The following is a 20,482-nucleotide window of genomic DNA, read 5'->3' on the forward strand; positions in this document are numbered from 1 at the left end:
AGGCTGTTCTCGAACTCCCGACCTCAGGTGATCTGCCCACCTCCGCCTCCCAAAGGGCTGCGGTTACAGGCGTGAGCCACTGCTCCTGGCCAATCTCAGGGTTTGATCACATATTGTTCTCTCTGTCTGATGTGCCATTCCCCAACTCTAGCTAACACCAACTTACTTCTCAGTCCCAGTATATATTTTATTCCTCACAGAAACCATCACTGACTCAAATTGGATCAAGCCTCCACCCATTGGCCTATACGTGTTTTTCACTATGCTTACCATAACTGTAAAGTATCTGTGTGCCTGTCTATTCTATTCTTGTCTCCATCTCCCTACCATGACAAATTCTGGAAGGGTGAAGCCTCCGTCTGTCTCATTTACTTTTGTAACCTGAGTGCCAGGCCCATGTTAAGTAATCATTATATGTATGTTGAATGAATGTTGTTCGGCATTGCACCAAAGGAGAGGTGCTCTCAAGGATGAACGGTAGAAAGAAAGGGGTTAAATTAGTAAATTTAGAGATTGATGAGCATGCCGATGTGTTAGAGGTGGAAACAGATATAAAACAAAAGACGCTGACAGAATCGTAGAATAGTCCATTGTTTCAACCTCAGGAGTGAAGGCAAGAGAGTACATGGAATACGGCCAAAGACAGTCAAGGTTTTAGATAAAGCTGAGAGCTCATGTATCACTTTTGGTTGCCTTGGCAACAGAACCCTCATCTCATGCTAATGATATTATAATATGATAAAGCAAATACAAATAAGTTAACACCTTATCAAAAATGGAGCCACAAATGGTCTGGTTTAACTACACCTTTGAGGATAACGTAAGATGGAATCTTAGAGGGGCTCTATGCTGCAAATAATGCATCCTAGAACTTGAGTTATGTATAAAAGGGTTAAACCAGGCCATGGAATTTGACAACCAAATCCAAAATGCATATGTGGAAGCACATAAGGCCATGATCAACTAAGATGGTTTTGAATAACAGAATAAGGGATGGGACTTCCCCTATATTTCAGTTATCTTTTAACATGATTGTACGGTGGAACAAACAACCACAAAGCCCCCGTGGCATAGCACAATAAGCATTGATTTCGACTTGTAAGTGTAAGGTTGGCATTGCAGTTACGGTGTTCTGAATCGAGTGTGGCTATTTTGGCTGTGCTCACTCACATGAGGAGCTGGTAGGTTGGGTGGGCACTGGCCGGTTTAGGATGGTCTCAGCATGGCTTGGCTCCACCCTGCTTCAGGTGTTCTTTCAGCCTTCAGCATACTAAGCTGGGCTTATTCTCATAGTGGACACAGGGTTCCAAAAGGGGTGAGAATATGTAGGGCCTTATCTATATATTGAGACCTATGTCTGGAACAGGCACACTGTCATTTTTATCACATCCTTTGTAGCAAATTCAGTCTTGATTCAAAGGATGGAGAAAGAGACTCATCTTCTTTATAGTATGAACTGTAAAGTTATTTTGCTAAGGGCATACATACAAGAAGGCTATTAATTTTATCTGTCAATGCAGTCAACCAACCATACCAGAAATCAATGTATTATAAAGCTATAGTAACTAACTCAGTATGATATTGGTATAGAAATATATAAGCAGAATAAGGATGTGGTATTATGACAAAAAAGAGACTCATATGATAAGAAAATATCGTAATGACAGAGATAGGGTTGCAAAGTGTACTGTGGGGAAAATGGTAAACTATTTAACAAATAATTCTATAACAAGAGGCTCTCCACATTGACGGGGTGGAAGGAGAAATCATTTCTTACCTCACATTGTGCACAAAAATCAATCTCAAGTTTATAAGATCTAAATGTAAAAGGCAAAACTTTTAAAATTTTTAGAAGAAAATATACTAGACTATCTCTACAGCTTGAGTGGAGGGAAATATTTCTCAAACAAGACACAAAAGGTATAAAATATAACTAAAATGTAGATAAATTCAATTAAATTATAATGTAAACCTTTTATGCAAAATAATTCCAAAAAGTGTAAAGAAAAGCTCCAGTCTTCAGGAAGATATTTATAAAGTAATTGAGGAAAGGTAGTATTGAGAACTAACAAAGAACTTTCAAAAGTTAATGAAGAAAAGATAATAGAAAAAACCATAAAAATAAATGTGCAAAGGAAGAGGAAATCCACAAAAGAGGAAACCTAAATGGCCAATAAGCATATAATATAATGATCAATCTTATTAGTTAGTTATTGGGCAAATGCAAATTAAAACCATAATAGGCCAGGCATGGTGGCTCATGCCTGTAATCCCAGCACACTGGGAGGCTGTTATAGTGAACCCCAAGTTTCTCTAAAAAGAATCAGTATGTCAGTATGTTCAGCTCTCTTATTCTTTAATACTCTATTTTAAAGTTTAACTTCCTTGTAATTCCAGTAAACAACCTTCTCCACTGGTTCTAATCAGTAGTTCACATCTGCTCCCCCGCTCCCTGGCTCCATCCAGACTCATCCCAGTTACCTGATCACCCCTGGCTACCTGATCTACCTGCTCTGACCCACCCATAATTGTCCTTCCCACCAAAACACTCACCCTGCCACTCCAGCTCGGACCCCTCCTCTTTTTAAAATAGCCAATCAGGATTAGTCAAGCTTGTGTTGTCTAACCCTAGCCAACAGGGGACGACACAGCAGTAGTGACGACAGCATGAGTACCCCTTCCCCTTCTTGTCCAAGCCTGTGACTGCCATTGTTCCATCCATATGCCATACCCTTATATAGAAATAAACTGCCTTGCTGAAAGGACTTATCTTTAAGTGCTATTTCTTTTGTAGCATAGAAATTTTACTTACAACAAGGCAGAGCTGGGTGGATCACATGAGGTCAGGAGTTCGAGACCAGCCTGGCCAACATGGTGAAATCCTGGTCTCTACTAAAAATACAAAAATTAGCTGGGCAACTTGTAATCCCAGCTACTTGGGAGGCTGAGGCAGGAGAATCACTTGAACCTGGGAGGTAGAGGCTGCAGTGAGCTGAGATCACATGACTGTACTCAAGCCTGGGCAACAAAGTGAGATTCCATCTCAAAAAAAAAAAAAAAGTCATAATAAAGCATAATTTCGTATCTTATTAATTTGCCAAAGACTATGCAGGTTGGCAATATCAAGAGTAAATGTGGAGCCACTGGAACTCTCATACACAGTGGGTAAGAACTGAAATGAGCATAACTACTTTGGAGAATAATTTGGCAATATCTAGGAAAGTTGAATATGCAGATACCCTATAACCCAGCAATTCCATGTCTATATCTTAGAAAAAGTGTCACATACTTTTCCCAATTCATGCATGGGAATATACGCTGCAGTGTTATTTGTAATAGAAAAATGGTAAACATCCTAAATATCTATACATAAGTATGAATGAATAATATTTGCATAGTCATACAAAGGAATATTACACTATAGTAAAAATGAATGAACTAGAGGTAACATAGCCATACATGAAAAACACAGTATAATGTTGGATAAAAAGCAAGTTATAGAAGATATATGCAATACAATAACAGTTTAAGACATATTAAACCACACTATATTGCTTAAGAATATAGTAAAAGCATAAAGATATACATAGGATGATAAAGTAAAAATTCAAGATAATACTGCAAATCACCTCTGGGGAGAAGGTCAGGTTATAAAGAAGAGCAGGTAATTGGGAAACGTCTGCAGGAGGCCTCAACTGTATCCATAATGTTATATTTCTTAAGCTGGGTAATGTAACATAAGTGCATTTTTGATATTAGTCTCCACATGCTATTTGTATGTCAGATGGTTAATTTTTAAAAATAAGTGAATATTTAAGAGTCTTCCTATGAAAAAGAAAGAAACAATGGGGCCAAAAGAAGAACCTAAACTCTTATCTATAGGCATATCTGGGTCTGCTTACTCCAGCTCCTCTCTCTAAACCATGGAACTTGTTTGGAAATATTAGAGATAAATAGGAAAAAACGAATAGTTAAATAAGTTTGAGGAATTCTGGGTAAAATAAAGCTAAATATGCACTCTTTGCTGCAACACTTGTCAGAGTCTTTGCAATGCTAATGGCACTGTGAATCTCTGAATGGGAGAGAGAGTCAGGAGTGTTTCCCTCTTTAAGTCTGGAACCATTTTTTCATGCAGCATCTCAGGGCAAGGGTATTCCATGAAATACATTTTGGAAAATGTGCCCCCCAGACGTTTCATTTTCCTGTCACCAGCCTGTATCCCCACGTCTCATCCTGCCCACAAATTCCACTCCCTTATCAAGACCCATGTCTTTGTCATTTCGTCTCCATCTTTCCACAAGCATAGCTTTCTCAGGCCTTTGTCTTTCATGAAGGCAACATGGCGCTGTGAAAAGAGCACTTAGCTAGAAATTTGTGAGCAATCCTGGCCTCAGTGCTTCTCAACTGGGGCACCCAGGGCAGGTTATTTAACTTCTCTGTACCTTGGTTTCCGTGTACAAAGGGAGAGAAGAATCATTTACCCCATAGGAGAATTGTGTGTATTGAGTTCACACTTGTATAGTGTAAGGTCTGACGGCACTGTGGACAGCATGGTGACCCTGTGACCCACATGTATACCTTCTGGAATTAGAAAACCTGAAGTAGCTGGAAGGAAGAATGATCAACAGCACCTAACAAACCTGAGACATTCTTCTATTGTTTCTTATTCTGGCCTCAATAGACAAGGCCTTTGGACTTTGTAGCCAACCTTGGTCAACCTCCTGACTCCACACCCTAAAACCCCCTCCCATCTTGCAAAAAACCACGAGAAAGTTACTTCTGTAACTTTCCACTGTTTACCCCAAACCTATAAAACCAACTCCTATCCCGCTGCTCTCCGCTGACTCCCTTTTCGGGCTCAGTGCGCCCGCACCCAGGTGAATAAACAGCCATGTTGCTCACACAAAGCCTGTTTGGGGTCTCTTCATTCAGAGTATGTGTTTTAACATATAGTGCTTGATACTTTTTATGCACTTACAAAGTGTTGACTAGATTTATATAGTAGGAAGAAAATAATAGTTTACCTATCTCAAGAGTCTGCTTTTAGAGACTCCACTAATTTTCCAGGGCTGCCACAATAACCTGAGTGGCTTAAGCAACAGGAATGTATTTTTCTCACAGCTCTGGAGGCTGGAAGTCCAAGTTCAGGGTTGGTTCCCTCTGAGGGCTGTGAGGGAGAATGTTCCCGGCCTCTCCCCTGGCTTCTGGAAGCTTGTTGGCAGCCCTTGGTGTTCCTTGACTTCTGCTGCACCACCCAATCTCTGTCTTCATCTCCACATGGCGTTCTCCCTGCATGTCTGTCTCCAAATTTCCCTTTTTTTAAAAAAAATAAAAGAACCGCAGTTCTGTTGGATTTGGGGCCCACCCTACTCCAGTATGGCCGCATCTTCACTAATTCTGTCTGCAACGACTCTGTTTCTAAATAAGGCCACACACATTCCAAGGTGCTAGTGGTGAAGACTTCAACGTGTGAACTTTCACGGGACACAGTTCAGCCTTAACAAAGACCAACTGAAATAACATCTATGAAAGTGCTGTTAGATTCTTGGCCGGGCACGGTGGCTCACGCCTGTAATCCCAGCACTTTGGGAGGCCACGGTGGGTGGATCACGAGGTCAACAGATAGAGACTAACCTGGCCAACATGGTGAAAACCCATCTCTACTAAAAATACAAAAATTAGCTGGGCGTGGTTGCATGTGCCTGTAATCCCAGCTACTCGGGGGGCTGAGGCGGAAGAATCACTTGAACCCAGGAGACGGAGGTTGCAGTGAGCCAAGATTGCACCACTGTGCTCCAGCCTGGTGACAGAGCAAGATCCCATCTCAAAAAAAAGAGAAAGTGCTGTTAGATTCTTGTAAAGAGTTACAGAATGTAAGATTCTGGTTTTGTCACAAATGACCACATCTTAAAGCATCTAGTAACAGACTTCATTGGCGCATACAGTCAGAGCTTACCTTCGTGCACCTGAGACAACTTTTTGGAACAATATTGAGCAGGTTTTATCCAGGGACTCTTTAAAGTGTGTGCTGTCCGTTTGGTTCTGAATCTATTGCCAGTAATTGATTGTTTCACCTCAACTAACAGAGAAAAGTCCATCTTGTTAAAAATTACTCAATACATGGGGTTTGCATACCAAAGGAGATACTGCAGTATGCAGAGAGATTAAATAATTTCTTGGAGGCAAGGGCTCCATGAAATTGCTCAAATTAGCTGGGCCATTCCATAGTGAAACTAAATGGTGAATCCAGCTATCCTCTGGTGCAGGCTTGTGTTATGCCCACTGGCCCCAAATACACATGCTTTCTTCAGGAGATACTTTAACAATGATTCCCTAGAGAACAATTCAGAATGACATGAGGCCATTTTGAACCTAGCAAAGCTGTTCAAATCAAAATGATTTTGTGGTTAAGGTGAAACAGTATGTACCACATGAGTAAAAAGCGTGAACTCTGATGTCCAGCTTCCTTGTTTTACATCCTAATTCTACCTCTGGGATCTTGGGCAAGAGACTTCAGCAACCTTCACCCAATAACCCGACTCACCTGATGTGGCTGCTATCAAGACTGAATGAGATAATCCATGAAACAGAACAGTGTCTGACACACTGCATTCAACAAATGGTGGTGGTTGTTACTCTCAGTGTAACACAGGCCCTCAGAAAAATCACCTTGAGATAACCACTTCCTTTTAAATTGTGAAAAATAAAAACAGTTATGCCATCTAACTCAGTCATTTCCGATTTTATATACTGTAGTTCCTGTGGATACCTGGAATGCGAATGTAATTTTGTACTCTGCCATTTGAATGTTGGCAGTTTTTATGTTCCCAAGCAGTTGTTCTTAACAGCCATATTAAATTCAGTTGAATTAATATACTGTGTTAGGTCATTCTTGCACTGCTATAAAGAAATACCTGAGACAGGGTAATTTATAAGAAAAGAGATTTAATTGGCTCATGGTTCTGCAGGTGATACAGAAATCATGACGGCATCTGCTTCTGGGGAGACCTGAGGAAGTTTCCCATCAGGGCAGAAGGAAGATGAGGGGCAGACACATTACATGGCGAGAATGGAGCAAGAGACAGAGAGAGAGAGAGCGGTGGGAGGTGCCACACACTGTTAAATGACCAAATCTTGTGAGAACTCAAAGTGAGAGCTCACTTATCACCAAGGGGATGGCCCAAGCCATTCATGAGGGATCCGTCCCCGTGATCCAAACACCTCCCACCAGGCCCAACCTCCAACACTGGGGATTACATGTCAACATGAGATTTGAGGAAGGACATACATTCAAACTATACCATACACCAAATTTTACCTAACAGTTCTCCTAGACTTTGGGGGTTTGTTATTTGAGGTACCGCTGATTCATATCACTTTGTATAAGCTAATCAATATCAGTTTGTATAAGCTAATATCACTTTTCTCATTAAGGCCAACAGACCATGACAATCTTTTTTAAACTTCTGCCTAAGTGTCTCTGCTTCAGTCTAGCCCTCTTCCACTGTTGTTTTGACCTAAATTACCTTCCTCATAATCTATTTCCCTATATCTCTGTTCCCAAAGTCTAGATAAAAAGTCAAATCTCCATTATTGTTTCTTATTCTCCCTTTGCAGATTCCAAGCTCCCCATTCTGTCCCTTGCTTTGTTGTGTCACCGTGGATCTATTTGTTACCCTAAACAATGCACCCTACCACAGAGCTCACAAGCTCCTTCTAGGGACATCAAACTGGGGAGACCACAAGAATGGTGCCATTTGTCATCCCCTATGCTCCCCTTCCTACACTGAGTATGTTTGCAGAGTCTAAAAGAGAAACAAAGCATCTCTTTCTTTTCTTTGCCCACCTAACTCCTGCTCAACCTTTATCACTAGGCTCAAATGTATCAACCTCTGTGAAACACTTTCATTTCCCCAGGCAGGGCTCACTGTTCCAACCTACTATTCCCAGGGCACTTTCTACATATTTTAGTATCCTCAGCAATGAACAAGGTTACACATTGAACATGCTCAAAAATGTGTTTGCGGATAAGTCAGTTATGGAAAAAGCTGTATATATGAAGCTGGAAACTGCTTCCGTTGCTTGCTTTGACAGGATTGAATGAGATTATAGCAAAGGCTTGGGAGTCAGACACTTTGATTTGAATATTATCTCTACAGCGTGCTTATTAGGGAACCTTGGGAAATATAAGCCAAACTTTCTGAGTCTCAGCCTTGTCACCTGCAACATGGGCTCATCTCTGTCACTGACTTCCTCAGAGGGCTGATGTGGACCAGGTGGGATGATAAATGCAAAGCACACAAGTGCATGGTTTAAAGTAGTAGCGATTAAGGCTAGCAAAGAATTCGAGACCAGCCTGGTCAACATAGTAAGACCTTGTCTCTACAAAAAATGTAAAAAAAAAAAAAAATTAACCAAGTGTGGTGGTGCATGCCTATAGTGCTAGCCACTCAGAAGGCTGAGGCAGGAGGATTGGTTGAACCTAGGAGATTGAGGCTGCAGTGAGCTGTGATCATACCACCCAGTCTGGGTGACAGAGAGAGACACCATGTCTGTCAAAAAAAAAAAGGGGGGGGAGGGGACCAGCAATAAAGATCCTGAAAAGTCAAAATTGGCCAAAAGTATTATCCCCTGCTGAATTTTGTCAACAAGCCCCAGGTTCCTACCTCTTAAAACATAAATGGGGACAATAGCTTACCAGGAGCTAGAAGCCCATCATTTCAAGGAGTTTCCTGTCTATTCTGCTTCAGTCTTTCTAAATTTTTTTGCCTGCTCTTTTCAAGGGTCTTCTACTCATCATAAAGCACTGCTGAAAGCATGCCTCACCCTGTCCTCCTCCAGCTCTCGCCCCCGTCTTCAGACCTTTCCCCAGCCGCGCTGTAACCTGAGACTTACTCCGTGGTTGCCTTTTCTGTGAGCTGAGAATCGTTTCTAGCCATCCCGCTAAGAAGTGTGAATTAAATGTGTGATCTGGAAGGGTCGATGCAGCAGGTCATGAATAACCATAGCTCATTGATTATAACTAATGACTAATCTAACAAAAGATGATTGACTCCAAAGGGTCGACAAGTGGCATTGTTATGAACAGGAGGGGAGGAGGAAACAGAGAGGGGAGAAAATGTAGATGCCGATGAGATTTCCAGAATGAGGCCCCAAGCAGCCAGAGGGTGGTATGCTGTGTCCATCTCTTGGGAAAGGGAGGGAGTATATAAAATGGGGGAAATGGGAAAACAGGAGAAGAGTGGTACTTTAAGTTCTGCCAGAGGCCAACCTTTCTGTGTGCAGTGACACTCGTTTGCAAGGTTGCTGAATGCGTTGCAGTCTCTGAATAGATAAGTGAGGAAAGACAAAGCTAGCAGGGCCCAGCCAAGCTGACAGGCCTGGCTAGCACTGGGGGGCCAGTGCTGGCTAGTATCAGGTATGCTTCCAAGAGGCTGTCAGACTGTCCAGGGGCAAGTAAATATGTGCTCACTGGCCTTAGAAAGACTCTTTAAAAACTTGAAGCTCTGCCTTTGATTTAGGTCCATAAGATATTAGGAGATTATTAAAATGTAAAAGGTTGCTAAGGAATGAAACTAAACAATGCCAAAGAGCCTAATCTAAATGCAGACAAAAAATAAAATCACAGTTCTCTTTGCTTGGCCTAGATGCCTGGAGCATCTTGAAAGAAGGCACATTTCTGCACCTGAATAATGTTAATCTTGGGTTTAGAAAGAGGTAGAGTGAATATGGAGAATTTTGAGACTGCTCAAAATCACTTCTGATTACACTTAGATATTCTAGGAAATCACTCGAATATTTATTTTAAAATTACATTGTGGAAAACATGCTACTAGAAAATAATGATGATAACCACAACTAACTTTATTATACCTTACAGCTGACACAGAGCTTTTCACATGGTGGATATTCACTGATCTCCAAATAATGTGCAAGTGTATGGTACCGCATGAGTCATGATTATCTCCCTTAAGGAGTTTACCATCCAGGAGGAGAAGAAAAGGACAAGTACAATGTAATATAATACAAGTTGGATGGTGATACGGGCTGTAATAAATATAATAAATTATGATTGTCTAAAAGTAGGTTACATAAAGGGAGCATCGTTTAAAATGGACTTTGAACTTTTGATAGGTGGAGGTGTCAGATAGAAGCAAAGAAAAACATCACATACAAGGGCAGGAAATAGAAAATTGCAGCACACGTTCAAAGAACAAGTAATGCAGGAAGGATAGGCTATGGTAGACATCTGTTACTTTTGCTTACTCAGTATTCACTCTCTATTCTCTTTGTCACAGTAACTCTTTTCGTTTAGAGAAATCCATCTATTCTTAGTATCTGAAAAGTAGAGTTGACCCCACTGCTGGATTCAGAGTGGGGCCTGTGATCATGGCTCGACCGATCACCACCTTCCATCTCCCTGGATGGAGTGATTCATTTAGAACTGAGCACAGAACTCAAGTCAACCAATGTGCCAAGACTAAATCCCAAGAATTTTGTTGGAATTTTAGGAAAGAGTCAATCTCTTTCCATAAGATCGCTAGCTGTGAAGATAATGTAAACTTGGAATTTCTGAGTCTCTCTGAGGAGAGTGCTCACCACCGAGAGAGACCAGCACATATATACACTTAGATGTTGCCATGATGGAGGCGACAACACATCACCCCAATGTTTAGCCAGTCCAAATTGCTTTCTGTCACTTGTAACCATGAAAATGATCAATCCATAGCTGAGGACAAATGGGAGAGAGACTTGAGTGCCCCATCAAGGAACTTCATTCTCTAGTCAACAAAAAGTAGAATCACAGGAGGTTTTGGGAAAGAAGAGTTAGAAGGCAGTGTCATAGGCAGGATACTGGGTAAAAGATTTTTACAAAGGCAAGGCCAATGATAGGAATTGTGGCTCTTTGTGGCTTCCCTTTGTGAGTTCACGGACTCATCATTGTCATCAATTCGGAAGCTTACTGTGCCATAGGCACTGTTCTAAGCACTGCACACAATTAACTCATTCTTCGATGCTCATGCCAACCCCATGAGAGAGGCTCAGGGACTCTCATTTAACACTCACACCAACTCTAAGAGGAAGGTCCAGTTATTATCCCCATTTTACAGAAATTTTTTTTTTCATTTTTTCCTGTAGAATAAAATTCCATGCAAATAGCAGTTCACTATTTTATCTCCACCACCAAGAATAGTTCCTGGAACGTTACAGATTCTCAATAAGTATTTGTTTAGTGAAATGAATAAATGAGTGATTCAGGAAGCATGAAATGCTCCCATCAATGTGATCACTTGGGTAACCCAAAGGAGCATTACTTCTGTGTTTAATTAATCGTTTATGTCACTGCAATGAGAATGCAATGAGACGCCCTAGTATTGGAGCTGGTAGCCTCAAGTGAGTAGGAACTAGGTGGTATCTGCAAGGGTACCAAGGAGGCATGGGCACACAATTGAGGCACAAGCAGGTTAACAAATCTCCAATCTCTCACAACTAATCAAATGACAGCACCAGGATTTCAACCCTGGGAGTCAGGTCCCAGAGCCAGTCCACAAAGAAGACAAGTACCAACATCATGAAGTCTTGCAAGCTCCAAATTTCCTTCTCCAGTGGCCCATCCCTTCTCCCCAATAACCTGGATGTCAATATTTAGAATCACTTCTTTGACTTAGAAAGGTAGTTGGGAGTGTTGTTTCTAGACTGTCCCTGTTATATTGTTACTTTAGTAGGAGACTAGGACCTGACCTTTTCCCACTTAAACATCAACAGAGCCTTAAGGGGCACAGGAAAATTTTAAAGAAAAAACTGTTGTGGAATTATAATATTGGGGCACTACACAGAGAAATACTGAATCTCCCTGGCGTTGGCAAAAGGGTACTTGATGTGGGGGTAAAGAAAGAAGGGGCACAGAAAGAATTTGTTTCCTAACATGAGTATCATGTCTCCTTCAAAATGTAGATTTCTGTCAAAATTCCCAAAAGCACATTCTTGCAATGCTGTGCATACTTCCATAAATGGCCCTTGCCTGTGTTGTTTCAGTCAGTCCTTGGATACAGCGAGATGAAGTCGAGCCTCCCAAGTACTGTCACTGTCAAGTTCCTTCTCTCTGCCAGACCTTCCCACAGCCCCAGATGGTGTAGCTTCTCCCTCCCTCTCATTTCCTGAGCAGGTGGGAGAAAGGAAAGAGTTAGAAAAGAGGCAAGAAGCATAGAATTTGCCAGTACTAACCCTGGCTCTCACCCACCCATCCAGCATGGCTGATGCAAAACTGGCATTAGATTTGTAAGTGGTTGAAGTAGCCCCAGGCACATGCCTCCCTAGTGCCCCTGCAGGTACCACCTACTTCCTACCTACCTCAGGCTACCAGCTACAATAGGAGGTATCACTGCATTGACATAAATGATTAATTATACACAGAAGTAATGCTCCTCTGGGTTACCCAGTTGATCATATTCATGGGAGCATTTGAGGAGAGAATTTGAAGGAAGAGGCATCATGCTTCCTGAATCACTCATTTATTCACTTCATTAAACACATATTTATTGAGAACCTATGCTGTATCAGGAACTATTGTTTTTTGGGGGAGGGGTGGGAGGGATAGAGTCTCACTCTGTCACTTAGGCTGGAATGCAGTGGCACGATCTCGGGTCATGGCAACCTCCGCCTCCCTGGTTCAAGCAATTCTCCTGCCCTAGCCTCCCAAGTAGCTTGGATTACAGGCACATGCCATCACGCCTGGCTGATTTTTTTTGTATTTTAGTAGAGACGGGGTTTCACCATGTTGGTTAGGCTGGTTTCGAACTTCTGACCTCAAGTGATCCGCCCACCCTGGCCTCCGAAAGTGCTAGGATTACAGGCGTGAGCCACCATGCCTGGCCACCAGGGACTATTCTTGGTGGTCGAGATAAAATAGCGAACTGCTATTTTCATGGAATTTTATTCTAGTGGAAAAAATGAACAATAAACAAAGTAATAAATATACAAGCTGATGCATGACCTATGATACAAAGTGCTATAAACAAAATAAATCTGGATAAGGGTAGTTAAAGAGGAAACGACTGCTAATTTCGGAAGAGTTGTCAGGGAAATCTTCACTGAGGAAGTAGAGGCAGCAGCAAGCCAAGTGAAACTGGAGGGAACATTATACCCTAGCTGAAGGGAAAAACAGGACACAATCATTCTTGGCATATTTGAGGATAAGAAAGACTGTGTGGCTGGAATAGAATGAACAAGCAAAAGAGTTACAGGGAATGAAGTTGGTGAAGGAACCATGGCCTATATAAGGATTTTGTATTGTATGTATTTTTAGGATGATGGGAAGCTATTGGTAGATTTTTGTGCAGAAGAGTGATATGAAGTGATTTGTATTTTAAGAGGTGCTTAAGGCAGAAAGAATGCAAGAAGGCAAGTGAGGGAGCAAGGAGACCAGTTGGTTCAGGTGAAAGATGAAGGTAGCCTGGACCAGAGTGATAGTGGTGGAGGTGGGAGAAATGTGAAAGCTCTAGATAGATTTTGAAATTTAAAGCCTTCATCTCATTTTGTGTCTGTATCGAGGAAACTTCTGGTGACTGTGTTACTTGCCTTTGGTTCACCTGTGATGTCAGCCATGCAACTGAGATAGATAGTTCCCAGGAGCCCATCTTCACCTGGCTCTGTCTCCAACACTAAAGTACCCTCCTTGTCCTGCAGGCAGGCACCACCCAAGAGTACAGGCTGGAGGCGTTATAATGCCAGGAGCAAACCTTGCCCAGCAGGGGACTGCAGCTAGAGGGCTAACTATTCCAACCTCCTCTCTTTCAGGTGGAAGATTCTAGAAGGCATTCCATGTACTTCTCAGAGATCCAGCCTACATCAGTGACCTTGGACACACCCCCTTATGTTGACTTGTCCGCCTTCTATGTCTCACTTTCCCAACTCTCTCTCATTATCCTCACCCAATTCCTTGCCTGGGTCTCTGCTTTGAAGGAACTCAACAAAGATAGGGCATTTCCCACTCTATCTAATCCTTATTTCCCATAGTCCTCTGTTTATGACCAAGGTTGTTGAGGAAAACTTCCAGGAGACACATTGAGGGAAAACATCCAGTCTATCGTTTTTTTTCAAGGATCCATGGGGTTTACAACCAGAAACAGATCTTCCAACCCTCAAATTCTCCAATGAGGGTAGCTATCATCATCCCCACTTCAAAGATCGACATCTACAGCCCAGCTTGTGAAAATTCAATTGAAAACCAATTGTTCATTAAGGGGAAAATAATCAGAGACCTCTTCCAGGCAGGAGAATACAGGATACTGTAAACAAGGTATAGTCTCCAAATACATAGATGGCTTTGTAATGGACCTGAATGGATGCATTGCAGAGTTTATAAGCAATAAAAAGACAGAGATGCAGCTGAGTGATAATTCGGCTGGGCAATAATATACTCCAATGCAACTTGGCAAGAATTGCTTAAAGTGCATTGGCTGGTAGGTTCTGAATGTTCTTTATTAGAAATGACTGTAGATTAAAGAGATATGAGACAAGTGAGTAACACAAAGCAGAAGAAATCCTTAAATCAAAATAGACATTTTAATAACTATGCTTTAAATAAATCCCCCTCTAAAGTCTTCTAACGTTTAACAGCTGCAAATAAATATGACACTGGGAGAAGCTAATCAAAAAGTTTAACAATGCAGAAAACAACAGAGCAAAAAAGAAATGAAAACACCACATCTTCAGCCCCTTTAGGCCTCTAGCCTCCCTCCCTCTCTGGTGCTACCATGCTCCCCAGCACCCCAACATCCTGCAGGTTGGGCAGCCTCCTAGCTGAGACCTGTGGAGCCAGACAGACTGGGTTTGAATCTCAGCTCTGTCATGTTTCATATCTGCGCACCTGGCCAAGTGTCTTAGCCTTCCAAGTCTCAGGGTTCATAGCTATAAAATTGGGCTAAGCCACCTGATAGGGTTGTTGCAATAGTTAAGTGAGCTAATACATATGAAGGCAGAGTAAATACTCAGTAAAATGTCAGCTATTGCTTTACTATCTTGCTAAAGGAGCATAAGAGAGATAGAGGTAAAAAGAAAGAAAACAGATTGAAAGAACAGAGAATAGAAAGAAAAGGAGCCTTAGAGACCACTGAAAGTTTGCTAAGTCACAACGATACTCAGGCAGTGCACCCAGCCTGACTAGCCTGGGTTTAGATGGATCAATGCTCCACCTAGTTAATAAATAGTGAATATCACTCCTGCCTTGGCTTTTGAATTATTCAACCACAGAGAATCCACAGGATGTAAATCTTTACAATCCTTTCAGAAATCAATATGGTAACACATGTCAAAGGCTATATTGCATATCTGTAAACACTGAATCCCACTCCTGGGAATTTATTCAAATACAATTGACCTTTGGACAACACAGCGGTTAAGGTTGATGACCCCCCACACAGTCGAAGATCCACATAACTTTTATTCCCTTGGAAGCATAACTGTCACCAAACCATGTGTAATTCTTTTTTCTTAACTTTTATTTTAGGTTCAGAAGTACATGTACAGGTTTGTTATATAGGTAAACTCATGTCATGGGGGTTTGTTGTACAGATTATTTAATCACCCAGCTATTAAGCCTAGTACCCATTAGTTATTTTTCCTGTTCCTCTCCCTCCTCCTATCTCCTTCACCCCCTGGTGGGCCCCAGTGTCTATTATTCCCCTCTTAGTGTCCATGTGTTATCATTTAGCTCCACTTATAAGGCTATGCAGGCCAGATGCGGTGACTCACACCTGTAATCCCAGCACTTTGGGAGGCCAAGGTGGGCGGATCATGAGGTCAGGATATCGAGACCATCTTGGCCATGGTGAAACCCCATCTCTACTAAAATACAAAAAATTAGCCAGGTGTGGTGGCACATGCCTGTAGTCCCAGCTACTCAGGAGGCTGAGGTAGGGGAATCTCTTGAATCCGGGAGACAGAGGTTGCAGTGAGCCAGGATCATGCCACTGCACTCCAGTCTGGCAAAAGAGCAAGACTCCATCTCAAAAAAAAAAAAAAGACTATGCAGTATTTGGTTTTCTGTTTCTGCGTTAGTTTGCTAAGGATGATGGCCTCCAGCTCCATTCTCGTTCCTGCAAAGAACATATTGTTTATTTTTATGAGTTCATAGTATTCCATAGTGTATATGTACCACATTTTTCTTTATTCATTCTACCATTGATGGGCATTTAAGTTGATTCCATGTCTTTGCTATTGTGAATAATGCTGCAATGGACATACACTTGTATTTGTCTTTATGATAGAATAATTTCTATTCCTTTGTGTATATACCCAGTAAAGGGATTACTGGGTCAAACACTAGTTTTGTTTTTACCGCCTTGAAGAATCACCACACTGCTTTTCACAATGGTTGGACTAATTTACACTTCCACTAACACTGTATAAGTGTTTCTGTTGCTCCTCAACCTTGCCAGCATCTGTTATTTTTTGACTTTTTAGTAATAGCCATTCTGACTGGTATGAGATGGTATCTCATTGTGGTTTTGATTTGTATTTCTCTAATGATTAACGATTAAGCTTTGTTTCACATACTTGTTAGATGTATGTCTGTCATCTTTTGAGAAATGTCTGCTCACGTCCTTTGCCCACTTTTTAATGGGGTTGTTTCAATTTAGTTGTTTGAAACTAAATTTAAGTTTCTTATAGATGCTAGATATTAGACCTTTGTCACATTCATAGTTTGCAAATATTTCCTCCCATTCTGTAGTTGGTCTGATTACTCTGTTGATAGTTTCTTTTGTTGTGCAGAAGTTCTTACATTGAATTAGATCCCATTTGTCAATTACTGCTTTTGTTGCAATTGCGTTTGGTGTCTTTATCATGAAATCTTTGCCAGTTCTGATGTCTAGAAGGAAATCACCTAGGTTGTCTTCCAGGGTTTTTATAGTTTTACATTTAAGGCTTAATCCATCTTGAGCTGATTTTTGTATATGATGTAAGGAAGGGGTCCAGTTTTAATCTTCTGCATATGGTTAGCCAGTTACCCCGTCACCATTTATTGAATAGGGAGTCCTTTCCCTGTTGCTTATTTTTGTCAGCTTTGTCAAAGATCAGATGGTTGTAGGTGTGTGGCCTTGTTTCTGGGCTCGCTATTCTGTACCATTGGTCTATGTGTCTGTTTTTGTACCAGTACCACACCATTTTGGCTACCGTAGCCCTGTAGTATAGTTTGAAGTCAGGTAGCATGATGTCTCCAGCTTTGTTCTGTTTGCTTAGGACTCTCTTGGCTATTTGGGGTTTTTGTGGTTTCATATGAATTCTAAAATAGTTTTTTTCTAGTTTTGTGAAGAATGTCACTGGTAGTTTGATAGGAAAAGCACTGAATCTGTAAAATACCGTTTTATTTTATTTGTTCTTCCTATCCATGAACATGAAATGTTTTTCCATTTGAGTCATCTCTGGTTTCTTTGAGCAGTGTTTTGTGATTCTCATTGTTGAGATCTTTCACCTCCCTGGTTAGTTGTATTCCTAAGTATTTTATTCTTTTTGAAGAAATTGTGAATGGTATTGCCTTTCTGATTTGCTCTTGGTTTGGCTGTTATTGGTGTGTAGGAATGCTAGTAATTTTTCTATGTTGATTTTGTATTCTGAAGCTTTGCTGAAGTTGTTTACCAGCTGAAAGAACTTTTGAGTGGAAACTATGGGGTTTTCTAGATACAGAATCATGTCATCTGCAAACAGGAGTAGTTTAACTTCCTCTCTTCCTATTTGGCCCTTTCTTTCTTTCACTTGCCTGATTTCTCTGGCTAGAACTTCCAATACTATGCTGAATAGGAGTGGTGAGAGAGGGCATCCTTGCCTTGTGTTGGTTTTCAAGGGGAATGCTTCCAGCTTTTGACCATTATTTATGATGTTGGCTGTGGGTTTGTCACAGATGGCTCTAATTTTATTTTAAGGTATGTTTCTTTATTTCCCAGTGTATTAAGACATTTTAACATTAAGAAATGTTAAATTTCATTGAAAGTTTTTCTGTATTTATTGAGATAATCATGTGATTTTTGTGTTTGGTTCTGTTTATGTGATGAATCACATTTATTGACTTTCATATGTTGAACCAACCTTGCATCCCAGAGATGAAGCTTACCTGGTCCTGGCGAATTAGCTTTTCGATGTGCTGCTGGATTTGGTTTGCAAGTATTTTATTGAGGATTTTTGCATTACTGTTCATCAAGGTTACTGGCCTGAAGTTTTCATTTTTTGTTGTGTCTCCAACAGGTTTTAATATCAGGATGATCCTGGCTTCACAGAATGAGTTAGGAAGGAATCTGTCCACCTCAACCTCATAAAAATAGTTTTCTTAGGAATGGTACCAGCTCTTCTTTGTACATCTGGTAGAATTAGGCTCTTAATCTATCTTGTCCTTGCATTGTGAAATCCTGTGTGTTTTTCAGCTCTATCAGAGCAGTTAGGTTATTTTTTATACTGGCTACTTCATCTGTCAACTTCTGTATCATTTTGATTCTTTATTTTCTTGGATTGGGTTTTGCCATTCTCTTGAATCTCAGTAATCTTCATTCCTATCCATATTCTGAATTCTATTTCTGTCATTTCAGCCAACTCACCCTGGTTTAGAACCCTTGTTAGAGAACTAGAGTGATTTTTTTTCAAGGACATAAGACACTGCAGCCATTTGAGTTGGCATTCTTGTTGTGATTCTTCTTCATCTCTGCCTGCGAATGTAGCTTTAACTGGTGGGCTGCTTCTGATTGAAGTGGTCAGATGCGCAGGATGATTGTGCTGGAGTTCTAGGTCACATGACTCTGTCCAGTGAAGAGGATTGAGGACTGGGACCTACATAGGAAAAAGTCTTGCCACTTTTCTGTGAGGCTGGTGCACGGTGCTAGGGGTCCAGACCAGCCCCTGGTCCCATGGATTCTCTGCTATCCTGAAGACAGCAAAGATAGCAACCTGCCCCTCCCACTGAGAGCTTTGTCCCAGGGAGTTGCAGAGCTCCTACAGGCTCAACTGTTGCAGCAGTGGGGTTGCTGGAGACCTAGGCCAGGAGGACCTGCCCATTGAGGAGTTACGGGATCAGGGACCTATATAACAAACAGTCTGGCCACTGTTCCATAGGACTGCTGCAGTATGCTGGGGGTTCACTCCAGTTCTTAGTCACTCTGAATTTTCCAATACCTGAAGATATCAATGGTGAAGTCTACAAAACAGCAAAGATGGCGGCCTGCTCCTCCCTCCCAGGAAGGTACAGCCCTATTGCTAGTCCGAACATACTGGTGGGGGTGACTGGGGACCCCAGTTAGAAGGTCTACCCAGTGAGGAGAAATAGGATTGGGAGCCTGCATTAAAAAGCAGTCTGGTCACTTCTCTGTAGAGCAGCTGCGCTATACTGGGGGTATGCTCAAAACCCCAATTTCCTCAGACTCTCCAAAGCCCAAAGGCAATAATGGCTAAGCCTGTAAGACAGTAAAGATGGCAGTCCACCCCTCCCTCTGGGAGCTCCATCCCAGGGAGGTTTGGAATTACTGTTAGCTGGTGATATGGTTTGGCTGTGTCCCTACCCAAATCTCATCTTGTATTGTAGTTCCCATTATCCCCACCTGTCATGGGAGGGACCCAGTGGGAAGTAATTAATTCATGGGGACAGTTACCTCCATGCTGCTCTCATGACAGTAAGGGAGTTCTTATGTGGCCTGATGGTTTGATAAGGGGCTTTTCCCCTTTTTATCAACAATTCTCCTTCCTGCCACCATGTGAAGAAGAATGTGTTTGCTTTCCTTTCTGCCATGATTGTAAGTTTCCTGAGGTTTCCCCATATCTGCAGAAGTATAGGTCAATTAAACCTCATTTCTTTTTTTTTTTTTTTTTTTGAGACGGAGTTTTGCTCTTGTTACCCAGGCTGGAATGCAATGGCGCGATCTCGGCTCACCGCAACCTCCGCCTCCCGGGTTCAGGCAATTCTCCTGCCCCAGCCCCCTGAGTCGCTGGGATTACAGGCACACGCCACCATGCCCAGCTAATTTTTTGTATCTTTAGTAGAGACGGGGTTTCACCATGTTGACCAGGATGGTCTCGATCTCTTGACCTTGTGATCCACCCGCCTTGGCCTCCCACAGTGCTGGGATTACAGGCTTGAGCCACCGCGCTTGGCCTAAACCTCATTTCTTTATAAACTACTCAATCTAGGGCAGTTATTTATAGCACTATGACAACAGACTAATATAGTTAATTGATACTGCAGAGAGTGAGATGCTGCTAAAAAGATACTCAATCTGTTCGTTTCCTCTCTTATTTCATTGAGCAGTGGTTTGTAGTTCTCCTTGAAGAGTTCCTTTACATTCTTTGTTAGTTGTATTCCTAGACACAAACAGATGGAGAAACATTTCATGCTCACGGTTAGGAAGAATCAATATCGTGAAAATGGCTATACTGCCCAAAGTAATTTACAGATTCAATGCTATCCCCATCAAGCTACCAATGACCTTCACAGAACTGGAAAAAA

At 41.6% G+C, this 20,482-nt stretch overlaps 2 long non-coding RNA genes across 3 annotated transcripts; one reads left to right on the forward strand and one right to left on the reverse strand.

Moving 5' to 3' along the window:
* Positions 1 to 415: 415 nt before the first annotated feature.
* Positions 416 to 19,647, forward strand: LOC116558294. 2 transcript variants are annotated; one of them, XR_004271949.1, is made up of 3 exons: positions 416 to 431; positions 5,103 to 5,106; positions 19,513 to 19,647. It is a non-coding gene; the product is annotated as an uncharacterized LOC116558294 (long non-coding RNA). The 2 variants fall into 2 exon arrangements; XR_004271946.1 differs by lacking the exons at positions 416 to 431; positions 5,103 to 5,106 and adding exons at positions 2,362 to 2,374; positions 13,245 to 13,256.
* Positions 4,637 to 15,390, reverse strand: LOC116558286. The gene is made up of 4 exons (XR_004271938.1): positions 15,380 to 15,390; positions 11,068 to 11,072; positions 10,119 to 10,124; positions 4,637 to 4,718 (listed from the first exon to the last, which is right to left on the reverse strand). It is a non-coding gene; the product is annotated as an uncharacterized LOC116558286 (long non-coding RNA).
* Positions 19,648 to 20,482: the final 835 nt, after the last annotated feature.

The sequence above is a fragment of the Sapajus apella genome, unplaced genomic scaffold (assembly GCF_009761245.1).
Source record: "Sapajus apella isolate SASKATOON/1434 unplaced genomic scaffold, GSC_monkey_1.0 scaffold2, whole genome shotgun sequence".
NCBI lineage: Eukaryota > Metazoa > Chordata > Mammalia > Primates > Cebidae > Sapajus > Sapajus apella.